Genomic DNA, 13,781 nt, shown 5'->3' on the forward strand with positions numbered 1-13,781 from the left:
TTAGTACCTGCTCTGTGAGGGTCTATGGGGGTACTGACCACTGAAGAAAAGGGTAAAAGGGGGCTAACAAAGTATGCAGAAGAACAGATGGACTAACTGTAGAACTACAAAGTGCACCTATATAGTAAGCGGAGCTGATCAAATGGACAATGAGTGTAGAAACAAGGTGGTCATAATGTTGTGCCTTATCGGTGTATATAACTGAACTGAAGAGCTGTAGTCTGCTTTGTTTGGTTAACTCTTAAGTGATACTTTTTTAATCCCACAACCGGGCAAATACCACCTCTGCATTTAACCCATCCGTGAAGTGAAACATCACATATACACTAGTGAATGCAAAAGTCTAAAAGATGCTAATTTAATTCTAAATTAAAAGTCTAAATTCATTTTTTGTTTGCTATACATTTAATGTACATTCTATATAGTCAGGTTTGTGTCTGTACTTCCTTTGTTATATCAAACAATGAAAAAACGGATAAAAACAAGTAAAATGTGAAGACTTGGGCCCCATTCACTAATATATTCCCAAGTTTTTTCTTATACGTGTTCTTGAGAAAGATACTAAGAGAAAGTCTACAACAGATTCATGACTTGTTCTTAAAGTGCAGAATTGTTCACACCTTTGTGCTCTCAAATGTGTATAGATTCTGTTCTTAGCCGAGAATAAATCCCAGTTGGTGAATGACGCACAGTGTTGTTTTCTCCGAACATCCAATCATAATGAAATATCTCTCTCTCATAACCACCAATGTGGCCTGAAATCTGCACTTTTGTTTAAGGGAGCTGTGAATGAGAAATAATTGAACACAGTGTAAGAGGTGTTCGAGGTGTATCCACTGTGGAGGACAAAGTATATATTTTTCAGTCCTTAATCTCTAGTTTAAGAGGTTGTAGTGTAAGAGTAGTCTTGGTAGGGCTTGTACATCAAAAAGGTGTCAAGGTTACAGGAAACAAGAAATTGTCAATGCAAAATAAAATGAGAACAAAAGGTCAAATAACAACAAACATTTTTCGAAAACTTCATATTTTTATTCTTCATTGACAGGTATCAATTTGATCATGGCAAAGGTTTGATGTAGGTGCAAGTTTTATACACTATATTAATGATGAATTCTTATATTCAAAGGAAAGAACTGGAACACTTTGAAAGATTTTTGCCTTTCATGCAAGACATACACTGAAATGACACTCTTTGACACTGAAATGACTCTCAGAGAGGGAATAAAAATGAATACTTTTCACAAAATCCTACAGCCGCTCCTTCCTACAGCCATTAATCACAATGAACTCCATTGTTTGTTTGATTTTTTTGTTTGTTTGTTTTAAATCACCTCATTAGTTCTAAAAATAAACTACAAATTTGTACAATAAGAAACAAGCCAGCACAGATTGGTGGTGAAATTGATGGGCTAACTATTGTAAATGGGCGGTTATAGCCTCTTGTTCTAGCCTCATCTACTCTATGCCTCCCCGAGACATACACTGCAAACAGTTTAAAAATAAAAGTCAAGAGAAACATTTCTGGCTCTACCAACTACCTGGGAGACTTCAGCTCTTACCAACCCAGTAGCACTTTTCCAGTCTTCCCTCAGGCTAAACAATGCAAGTATGCGCATATAACATTCATAATAATAAACCTCAGTTTTTTTTTTTTTTTTTTAATTGGCTTTATAGATCTATATTGTCTTCATAATATCAATGCAAGCATTAAATTCATGGACAAAACAAAACTCTACTATGTTATCCTAACTTTGTTTATATAACATTAGAAAACCAGTCAGTTTGATAACTGCACTGTAAAGTTAGAGGCTAACGAATAGCAATGTCTACCATGAACTTACTATGTAAATTCATGAATGACTAATTTGTGCATTACTGATAATTGGATGCTAATGCTCTAAAGTTTTAAATGCAAGTTAAATTACATTAAATTAAATTACAGATTTAAATGACCTAGATTAACTGCTCTTGTTTTCCAACTAAAATCTAAAATAAACTACATAACATTAACAACTTTTTCACATCTTTTTTATTTGTTTTTTGGTTTATGATTAACCACTGATTTATCTCCTTCACTTTAGCATGATGGTACAGTAATAACCCAGAAGTTGTTAGGGGAACCCTGATGGCTGTGTGGCACTAAGTAGCTGCTTATATCACTTAAGTACAGCTGGCACTGGTGTCATATTTGAAAAAAAATCTAGTAACAAATTAGACCCATTTTAGAAGCAGAACGGACGCGCTTGTGTGTGTGTGTGTATATATATATATATATATATATATATATATATATATATATATATATATATATATATTTGAAATGGGCCCACTCTCAGTGACAGGCAGAGGGCTGCTGTCAGTAGTCTGATGAGCTGTGCTCATGGCTGCTCTTGAGGGGAATGACTGGACAGCTCTGATCCTGAGTCACAGGACAGACAGTCACACAAAGCCTGTCTCCTACCCCAACTGGACACACTAAATAAACTTGTCTGGTCAACAGTCTCCTTGAACACGCATAGCTGAACCTCTAAATCCAGCTCAAGTTCAAAAACCCAGAGTGAAAAACTTTCACCCAAATACTGACCAAAAACCCTCATTACATTAGTTTCACAGACTGCAGAATGTATACTGATGAGCCAAAACACCATGACCCTCTGTATAATATGCTGTTGGTCTTCCGTGTTCTACCAAAACAGCCCCAACCCACCATGGACTGTACAAGACCTCTGTAGGTGCTATGTGGTATCTGCCACCAAGACATTAGCAGCAGATCCTTTTAAAGTTTACTTTTGTGGACTGTAACAAATGTAGACATAGTAGGCCTATATATTACCTTCATATATATCACTTCTATTTTCATGAAGCAGAATGGGTAGAGACTAATTAATTCTCCATGATACAGTACTATGCAAAACACCCAAGTACATTGCTTAAAACCATTTATCTTGATGATGTGTTTTTGCTTGTAAAAAAAAAAAAACACCATAATAGATGCAAATGAATATAAATACAGTAAAAAGTAATATGCATTTGTCATTTTGAAAAAGGAGAGTTGATATCTTGTGAGCTAGTTTGAAGAACAAAGTTTTGTTGCAGATGTCCTCATTGCCCGCAGCTATTATTAACATAATGAAGTCTTAAATCAGCCAAACCAAGTGTAGTGCTTATTTGTATTTATTCAAATATTGGAGTTTTTCCTCAGAAAATAAATGCTACCCAGATAAATAGCTGTTTAATTCCAATTTTCTCAGGTGCCTAAAACCTTTGCACAGTACTGTATGTGTGGGGCAGGTCTGGACTGTCTACAGTGCTAGGTGCATTATGGTGGGTTCCACACAGCCAGTTTCACCAGAACAAGCGGGGCTGTTTCGGCCTTACATTGGCATTCTTGTAAGCTTGTTAATATTGTGTAAGTTAACGGTTTGTGATGTAGCCCTCGTCAACATTAGGCTGGAGAAGCCTGGGGAACACAGGAGTGTTGTATTCTGTGATTGTGATGAGGATTATGATGATGTATTATTCTGTAATACTTATCCCAAACACTTCAGTGACAAGAGTAGGTCTGGAAAGATGACCCTTATGGCACTCCAGCAGATCTTGTGGCAAATGACTAATTAAGTGTTGGAGTGGTGCATACTGTGAATCTTAATGATGAGAGCTCTCCTGGGCTGGGAGGATTTGACTGTATTACATGGAATATGAGGATGGAAATCAACCTATTAACTGCAAATGTAGCTGGACCGCTTGACTCACTTTGAAAGAAACTGTCACCAATTACCTTAACAATGTTACTAAAGGGAAAATCTTGCCTTTCCCCCCCGATCGGTCGGCTCCTGTACTTTCTAGAAAACAGCAAACTCTGCAGAAAAGTCTGCCAATGCAATGAAACGCAACACAGCAATCTATAAAGTGGAACATAAAGGACCTCAGAGCAATCAGACCTGTCTGTTGCAGAACAGCCCACACCCTGCACGAGCCACTGTTAATGCACGAAGTGTGACCTTTTCCATGAGAGCACGCTCACACACTGAGAGTGCCACTCATGTATGAAAGACCAAAAACAAAGCATGCAAATTGGCCCTCATTCACACACTGAGAAAATGAGGCCAACGGGCATCCATTCAAGGCTCACAAACGAAGCAAATTAGCTATTTGCCCTCCATTTACCATAAGCAGCTCATGCCCCTCCTGCAGCAGCTCAGTGCAGGTTCTGCACTCATCAGTCTCAGCCCAGTAATAGCAGCAGACCCTCCGGCCCTCCGATCAAGAATGATGCAAGTCAAGCACTTCAGTGATGAGAGTCTGTAAAGCCAGGTGGAAGCGAGAAAATGGCTGGGTGTGCATGGTTGTGACAGATTGCTTCCACTCTACAAGTGCACCTATGACTAAGTGAATACTGCAGCCAGCTGTCCCTGAGGGGGTATTACCACATACTCCCTCACGTTAACAGCACCAGTTTTTCCTTTCAATTGACCTCAAAGGTAGTAAAAAGGGTAAGCTATGGAGCCGACGAGGCTTCAAAATGGCTACACATCTCTGTTTTGAGCACCTATCATTCGTTAACAATTCAGCTGAATGCAACACCAGTGCAAATGATACAGCCGTCAAGGCATACACTGCATCATCACAGTAACAGCCCAAACTGGACTTATTTGTATACTTGGATAACATGTCCCGGCATTACTGACCAATATAGCCACCTCACATTAAATACCAGAGTACTGCTTTCACCAGCTTACATTTGAAAAGCCATCCGAAATAGATGCTAAGCAAGATCAGCCAGTATATAAACAGTGTACATATGAAGTAAAAATTCCCATGAATGCAGCATTAAGACTGATACATTGTGAAGTCTAGGGGAACAGTGTGTGTTTTGTAAAGCACTGGCATGCTGTAAAAAAAAAAAAAATCACTGCATCACAGGACTTACAGGTTTCAGACATTAGAATTGTTTTGATGCAAACTAGACGCTCATACAACACAGTGCAGCATTCAGGACATTAACATGCACAGATTTTTGATCATTTCATTTTTTTACTGAGTTTATATCAGTGATCAATATCTCCATCAGACCCATATTTTCAAGTTAAAATTGTATTTGCATATGGCATAAATGAAGAAAGTGACCAGTTCAGGGAGCAGGGCTGAATTGGGGTGCACATTGGCTCATTGTTTTTATCAAATCAAATACCGGTGTTGTGTTATCCACCTCCATAGTTCTACAGAAATTAGGGCCCAATCCCATTTCACCCTTGACCCTACACCTTATCCCTTACCGCTCCATTTTGCACATTCATGTCGAGGTAGGGTGTGGCAATTTTTGTTGAGGTGGAGGGGTAAGTTGAAGTGCTATGGCTACCTGTTTTTTTTTTTTTCCAGGACCAAACAGAGTGATTTGAGAAAAAAAAGAAACAACGGCAAGATGGCTACGCTAACATAAGTATTCTTTCTGTAAAATTATGATAACCACTGCATCTTAATTTAGTGTAGTTTCAAAATGTTATGGTCATTTTCTTCATAACAAGCATAGAAAATTGATAGTAGTATGCTAATATCTCTGTAGCTACTTAGCTAACAAGGGGCAGGAGTACAAATAAGAAATGGGATTGGGCCTAACTAGGCAGGTTTGACATTCCTGTAAGCTTGGTCAGTGATAACAGACCGAGGGCCTAGTTGAAACATTCACTATAATAATCCAGCAGAATGATGCAAACACAATCAACGTTCTACGTTGTTTGAACCACATGGCCTTTCCAACCTAAACACAAAAAAGACACATCAAAGCAAACATGATTAGTAAAAATGGCTGTGCCAAATGTAATTTAACAGCTAATATTGGCATGACAAAATCCAAACACATTTAATTTATGTGATACATGTAATACATTTTTGATGTGCCTGTGAATGTGTGAAAAAAATTAAATGGAGAAAAAAAAACTTGAATTTTCATGGGTTGGAAACTGCTGGCATTGTTTACATGAGAAGGTGTAGTTGATACCACTGTGTTTAAACTAGCTGTGTTGAGGCTGTACTTTAGCCTGATTAGCTTTCACTGAGTTGACTACACACTTATATGCTTATATTAAAATCACCAAGAGGGTGATTAAAATACAGATGTGAATTCTGTATGTTGTACACACAACACAGTAATAGAGAACTACTTGAAGAAAAAAGTTACATTTAATGCTACAAAAATGGTCTTCAGGGTAAATTGTGAGAAATTCTGTCACAGCTGGAAAAATCTGCAGATACTGTTCTGAGAATACAAGAGACCAAAAATGCATTCTACATAGACATGCCATACAACGACAGAAGCAAGTGTATGTGAGATTAGTGAACAGCTTGAAACAGTTTGTGGAGGTTGTATACAATGTATATTCTATTACTTATTAGCTTCACTAGTACTACATGATTAAACTTCAAACTAACATGTTTTGTCTGATTTTGTACATTTAAGGTAAGATTATATATTGTGTAAATTTCATTTTTTGCTGAACCATTCCTTTAAAACACACAAGTATAATTCCACATCCCTGTCTTTGCAGGGTATCTATTGTCTCATCTACTGCTGTAGCTAAATAATGCCATGTTACACATAACCCCCACTTTGACCTTAACCTATATCTGAAGAAAATGTACAATGTCTAAATGCTGATATTTTTCTGTTATCTTGGGAGCATCTGGTCCTCACAAAGAGCCTAACACGCACAGTCGTTCTCAGTCTCTCTATTTCTCACTTTTATCTCTTCCTCTGAGTTTGTGCTGTTAAGAATGAAGAGCCGAGATGGACAGACAGATGGACAGACAGACGGGCAGCAGACACCAAGAGGGAGACTGGCTCAGCTCAGCAGTCAAACAAGGAGTGCCATGAGAGCAGATATTATGCAGAACAGAATTTCAAATTTGTGTGAGAGAGAGAGAGAGAGAGAGAGAGAGAGAGAGAGAGAAAGAGAGAGAGAGAAAGAGAAAGAGAAAGAGAAAGAATAAACAGACATTTTTCTAAGGCCTTTTGGATAAGAGAATTTGTGTAGGGCGTGCTGCTATCGATCGTGGCTTCGTTTAAACTCATTGATCTCAGTGGGCTTGATGTGCAAGCTGCAGGAAAGGCTCGGCTTACTTGGAGGTCATGAATATTTGAATAACTGACATTGGGGCATTACAGAGTGGCAGGGTTACATTTTGAATATTCATGTCTAATTCATCATCAGGTACAACTGAGGCTTTTAGAGAAAGAATGAAAGAAAGAGAAAGAGAGATGGAGAGAGGGAGAGAGAGGGAATGTAACACCAAAAATAGCACTAGTGTCTGACATGATGACCATTGCTGAAATACATTGTTAAATATATGGTCGAGTAAAAGAGTAGCGGAGCATGGGGTACAACCTGTGTGGTTAAAGCAAGCTGCTGCGCTCTCTCTCATACAACCATAGCAACATCATCTACAAACTTCAGTTCCTATTCAGACATTTCTCAGTATTCAACTCAAAGATCATTTTTGTTGCGTGTAGAGTAACTTTTTCAAGTGTCTCTAGACTGTTTTGCGTCACCCAGTGAGGGAAGCCCATATCTTTCAATATAAATTCAAAACAGGTCATTTGTGTAACTCATTCATAAGAATGTATTATAGTGGTCATGTAAATAAATTGTTTTATCATGTTAACGCTACACTACGTAAGTTTGAGATTTGTAGGCCCCTCTGGAGGAAATGTGGAATTGTATGCAACATGTGTGAGAATATCTTTAAAAATCTGATTGTGAGAACTCAGTCAAAACTTCTGAGAATCTAAGTGAATTGTGTACTATTCTAATCATGTCTATATCCGTATAATGTTGATTTTAAATTTGAGAACTAAACGTCAAGGCGGAACTTACTTTTGAGTCTATGCATGTGACGTTATTATGTAAAGACATATGACACCATCTGGAAAAAAGAAAAACGAAATCCAACTTGAGGCCTCTGACTTAAAATGACTTTCAGGCTTTACAGGGCAACAGAAGTTTGACTAAGTCCCTTTTCTGTAATTATTTTGATGAATATTTATTTAGTAAACATATAAATATATATGGAAGCTACACTATGTACATTTTGGGGATTTGGAAACCTCTATTGGAAATGTGTAATTGTTCATAATTGTATATAACGTGCACTTGTATCACATTGGAAGCATGAGCTGGGAACCAAACAGGCCATGAGAAGAAGAAAACTGCTTATGCATGGCATAGTTGTGACCAACAACAGCTGGGAAATAAGTAAAATAAAAAAAAGTGGGCCTTTATACCTTTGCTGTCATAAAAACATGTGTAACTTTTTAAAACCATATTAAATCTTAACAGCAGAAGGAAGATTTTATCCCAAGTAATCCATTCATTCGTTTTCAAATGGTGCATGGAGGTTTGGATTAGACAGTCATGATATATAAGATTAATGGAGTGATGTGTGATAGGTTACAGTGGGGCCAAAGAATTCCTGTCTAACAGTCATGCCAATAAAGCTGCTTTAAAGTTTAAAGCAGGGAGAAGAGGAGAGAAAAGAAGGATGAAGAAGGACAGAGGGGGTTAGAAGATAAAAGGCTGCTATGGCAAGCTCGGGTGAGAGACATTGATTTGAACATCCGCTGATAAAGAGTGACAAAGTGAGTGGCAGCAGTGAGAGAGGAACTGACTCTAATCCTTAAGTGCTGTAGTAGTGCGACTTAATCAAATATAGATATAACTGCTTCCCACTCCGAGCGTCACATTTCACCATTCAAACGGCTCACATGACTCACGCACTTTCTACATCTGCTTCAGATGATGTACGAATGAAAGACTGCTTTTTTTTCACTGACTCATTCTTCCTACATTTCACTCCCTCCTCTAATATCAAACACGCATCAGTTGCAGAGTTCCTCCAGCTTGCAGCAGACATACACGCTACGACCAGAACCCCACAGCACAGCTCAGGGAACCCACACATACAAAGGCTCGTCCATTAGTTCCATACCCAGCCCAGACCTGCATCCACTGAGAGTGCAAACATGCATCATCATCATCATCATCCATGACATCTTCAATATATAATTTCAGTAAACATGACCAGCATTAAAATGATCATTTTTCTACAAATATCAATGCATAATTATTTTATATTTGATTATAAATATTGTATCACTTTTAAATACAATAATAACTGTGGTATGTGCTAAAGTTTGCACACCTACTAAGCCAGTATTTAGTAAGAGACAGATATCACAGCTTGCAAACACCTTTTGTAGCCAGCTGCAAGGCTTTGTATTCTTGTTTAAGGAATTGTTGTCACTTAGTTTCTTCAAGAATGCTCCAAGTACTGTGAAAGTCGTAAACAGTCGTGCATGCACAACCCACAGATTTTCAATGATGTTCAATTCAGGACTGTGAGGGCCATTTTAGGTTTTGGAATGGTGAATTTTTGAAGCGTGTTTTAGATCATTATCCTGTTGTAGAAGTGCACCTCTTCTCGGCTTTGGTTACTGTTGGTTACTGTTCCTTCATTTCTTTCCATAGTGTGCTGATATTTAGAGGAATCCTTTCTTTTATATACTGGAGCAGTATTTCATATGTCACTGGCTGCCACTCAACCCCAAAACATAACAGACCCACCCCCATGATTTACAGTTATTCTTTTTATCCAATGCTGGTCCTTTCTATCCTACAAATATAACTGGTGATTGTGATCAAAGAGTTCAGTTTTACTTCATCAGTCCACACTGAACTTGTTCCCAAAGAGCCTCTAATTATCTAGATGTTGCTTTGCTTACCTCAGAGTTCTATAAATTTAGCATTTTGGGTATTAGAGGTACAAGTCCAAAAGTTTAAAATCACTTCTCATAATCAAATTGCAGTATATCTGTCTGTAACAAGATGTTTGAAAAGAATAACAGCTGACAAATAATGCACATTGCTTTAAAAAGATATCTTTAATCATAATATAGAATTCATATTTCATGCATGAGTAATGGTCACTTCCAATAATGCATATAAAAAAAGAAAAAATGAGAGTGGCATTTAAATGCATTTTGGATGGAAACCCTTGATTGATATTGAATAATAACTTGTACAAAGTAGATTGATGTGTTATAGACTACATATCAAAAAAATAAATGGTTTATATGCTACTTAAAGTAGTTTGGGGGGAAAAAGTTATGACATGAAAAAATGTAAATAAGTAACTATTGATATCTTTATAGTAATTTCTTGTCTGAAAATCATGAATATTCAGAAATCTATTTACATTTATGGAATTTGGCAGGCTCTCTTATCCAGAGTGACTTAATTTGATTGTTTTACAAAAGTAGGTGAAGGTAGTGTTAGGAGTCTTGTCCAAGGACTCCTACTCGTATAGTGTTGAGCGTTCAACCAGCTGGAGGATTGAACCCCAGTTTTCAGTGTAGAAGGTAGATGTACTACCCACTACACTGTTACCCACTATACTATAACAACCACAGATCTGGCTATTAATTTAAGATTCAAGTTCATTTGAGATGCTATACAGCTACAATGCTGTTCCTCAAAAGAAATTTCTTGATTTGAATTGTGAAACCTGTAGCATTGCATTAAAAGTGTTTTACAGTAGTATGTAGAAATCTGAACACTTCCAGGTCCAATTACATTTTGTTGACATTGCAAGTGAAAAGAAGTTAACACATCCTCTACAGAGAACACACTTAAATGGCATTTTTCTTTATTTTTAGACAGTGAATTCTATTTTTTTTTAGTTTAACATATTGGAAAAACATACTGGGATAAAATATAAATTCTAAATTCAGCTGATACAGTAATTAAAAATGTCTGTTTTCTGTTAAGGACTTTAATTCTCACTTGGCAACACAAAACATTTCAACAGGGACACAAACTTTTGCATATGCCTCTACATGTATCTGCAACAAAATTGGCTTTACATAATTAAAAACTTACTGATTTATCACAACAATGATAAAACATCAGTATTTTCTCCACCTGTAATATCCACCACTCTAATAATGCCTTAGAAAAGAGAGGCTTTATGAATCCAAGTACACAGAAGGCCTTTATCCCAAACACACAGCCTGTCTGGCCATTTTTATTTCCTGTTATTGTTCCTTGCTTGGTGATTAATGCTGTGGACTACACATTCTCTCTCTCACTCACTCTCTCACACTCACACACACACACACACACACACACACACACACACAGGCTCTCATGTTTACAGCTGGCCAAAGCTAAGGGCACTAGCAGGCTGACAGTAAATCAATAAGCTGTGTGTTTTTAGAGTGATGTTCTAGGCTTCATCTCTGCTGATCACTCCAATCTTTGATGAAACCCACGCAGTGTGCTGTGCAACTCCTGACTCATAAATAGCAGCATCATTCATGTGCTTATTTTTAAACATTGTTTCTTTTTTATATTAATCCCTTCCATGTCAATTCAGATGATCTTATCTAATCAGCTTTGGGGGGGGCAGGGTATGAAAGAAACAATGTCTTTTATTTAAAAAGGATCTGATTCATTTAAAAAGGATCTCACTCCCAACATTTCAAATGACGAGACCCAAGCAGTTAGTTTGTTATCCTTCTTTTATTTTGCCTCCATTTTCTGTTTCCAATGATAAGACCATGAGGTTATGGTGAATTAGTATCTGCATATCTTCTGACTCTTACAATTCTCGTTATCAAAAGCTATGAAAAGAGAATAACTTCACAGAAAATACAGAATGCATTGGAAAGATAAGATAAACATTATTTCCAGCAAGCCTGTAAGATTAGTTCCACTCCCCTCCAGCATGATCTCAATTACAAATGCATACGTTTCTAAATTCTAGCGCTCTACGTTTCAGCTCGAATGAGTTCATGAATTTGGAAACAGGATTTAAAAAAAGAAAAAAAAAAGCCTTATTGTTCAATACGTAAACAGCAGGTACTTACAATGCCAAGAGCAGTTCATGTATCACCAGGGAAACAATTTAAGACACTGATATTTCTACTGCCTACATTTACCAAACCTGGACTTGGGCAGCTCGGCAGCTTGGACAAAATAACAATGAATAACGCCAAGAAGACCCAGTGGAGGTGAGTGTTACTGTCACAAGAGCTTTTGAGACTCCCTTCATGTCCCACAAGAACTGAAACAAATAAAAAGGTAACTTGTCCTCCTTTTCCTGAAAAGCCCTCATGTGTGACACCATGAAATATGTGGAAGTACCAACTCCAAATGTAAACAAGGTTTGATACAGTGGTCAACAACGACTGTGTAACTAGGGCACTGCTGCACAAGACAGTAAAGCATGACTGCTGTGTGCTACAGCAACATTTATATAAGTCAGTTAAATCATCCACTAGAGCACAATTACAGAGACTTCAACAGTTCTACTGTGGCATTACTTTCCAGTTTGTGCTTTGTCTCTTCGGGCTAAAATTAACGTGCTTACACCTGACCTACCTGGCTTCCTTGTTTTGATATGTTTAATGATAAGAGGTTAGAAGAGAGAAGCATCTATCAAAACTGTTCGGTGCTCAAATTAGCAAAGCAGTCTGGATGTTGCCTAATGGATTACCGATACGGCGCCACTGAAGCGTAGTGTTGAGTGCTTTCAACAGCCTGCTTGCTCTTACAGATCACACACACACACGTTTGATTCACAGCTACAAAAGATAACAGTTCAAACGAGAATGCTCCAGTGTCAGCTGGATATTGCGCAAAAAAAAAAAAAAAAAAAAAAAAAAACACAATAGAAAAAGAAAGCCAGGGAACAAGGCTCCTCGGGCCACAATCCAAGGCCTTCTACTGAGCTGGAATGTAACGAGAGTGCTGTGATAAATTCATGTTAAAGGGCAAATTGGAACAGTGACATGAGAAGGAGGTTTCCCCTCTAACGATGTGCTCTGATTGGATGAGCTTTGAGGCTCCCCGGGTTCTGCAGGCACTCTTGAACACATCTAATCATCAATCATCATTGTGATCAATGGAGCTTGGCCAAGACCGCCCCAGTGACTAGCGAGCCTGTGCTTCAGTTCGGCCTAATGCATGGTGGGAGACAGAAAGTTTATCAGGTTCTAAGTGCTAACAAGACCATTGGTTATATTCACCCAGTTGAGAGTGGCATTGTGATTTAACAATGAATTTTTGGTCAATGTTTGAAGTTAACATCACCTGCGATAAGACCTTGAGCACTGTGAACTTTTCATCTGCAGAAAATGCTTAAAAAGATCTGCTGTGAAAGGGAGTGACAGCACAGATTTAAAAAGCAAAAAAGCTGAGCGCAAGATTACTTCAGTTTGGTTAATTCAACACTTCAGGTAAAATCTCCAAAGTAGTGCTTTTAAATTTTTAGGGTGATCAACAAGGATAAATGTGACACACCAATTTCTTTTTTTTGTGCAAAACTAGGCTGATTTGTAATTACACCTGGTTCAGTTATTGCTTTTTTCCTCCCATATAAGTCTCTTCACCACTACATTCATATTTCTATTTAGACGATTGACAAACATTAATAGAACACTCACTTAATGTTAATATAACACTACTTTCCAGCGCACGGATGATTAGCACTGGTGATTATCATTTGTTCTAAATGACAGATGATTATATCAAACTAGCGCAGATGACACAAAATGAACCCTCACACACCCGATGCAAAAACACTAATTTCCAGATACATTAGGCAGTAACTACGTTCAGTTCATTTGAGATGTTTCTCCAAAAATAGGTCTACTAACTGTGAGCGTATTTATGTGCGAGCGCGTGTGTGTGTATGTATGTGTGTGTGTTTGTGTGTGTGTCTCTGTG

General features: G+C 37.7%; 1 protein-coding gene across 1 annotated transcript in view; it reads right to left on the reverse strand.

The window, feature by feature from the left end:
* Positions 1–11,554: 11,554 nt before the first annotated feature.
* The window catches only part of pcxa (pyruvate carboxylase a), a 188,453-nt gene continuing 186,226 nt past the window's right edge, over positions 11,555–13,781 (reverse strand). The window contains exon 20 of the mRNA XM_037546276.1: positions 11,555–13,781. This exon is cut by the window's right edge and continues 311 nt beyond it. The gene's annotated coding sequence lies outside the window, so the exon portion shown is untranslated.

Source organism: Pygocentrus nattereri, chromosome 16 (genome assembly GCF_015220715.1).
Source record: "Pygocentrus nattereri isolate fPygNat1 chromosome 16, fPygNat1.pri, whole genome shotgun sequence".
Lineage (NCBI taxonomy): Eukaryota > Metazoa > Chordata > Actinopteri > Characiformes > Serrasalmidae > Pygocentrus > Pygocentrus nattereri.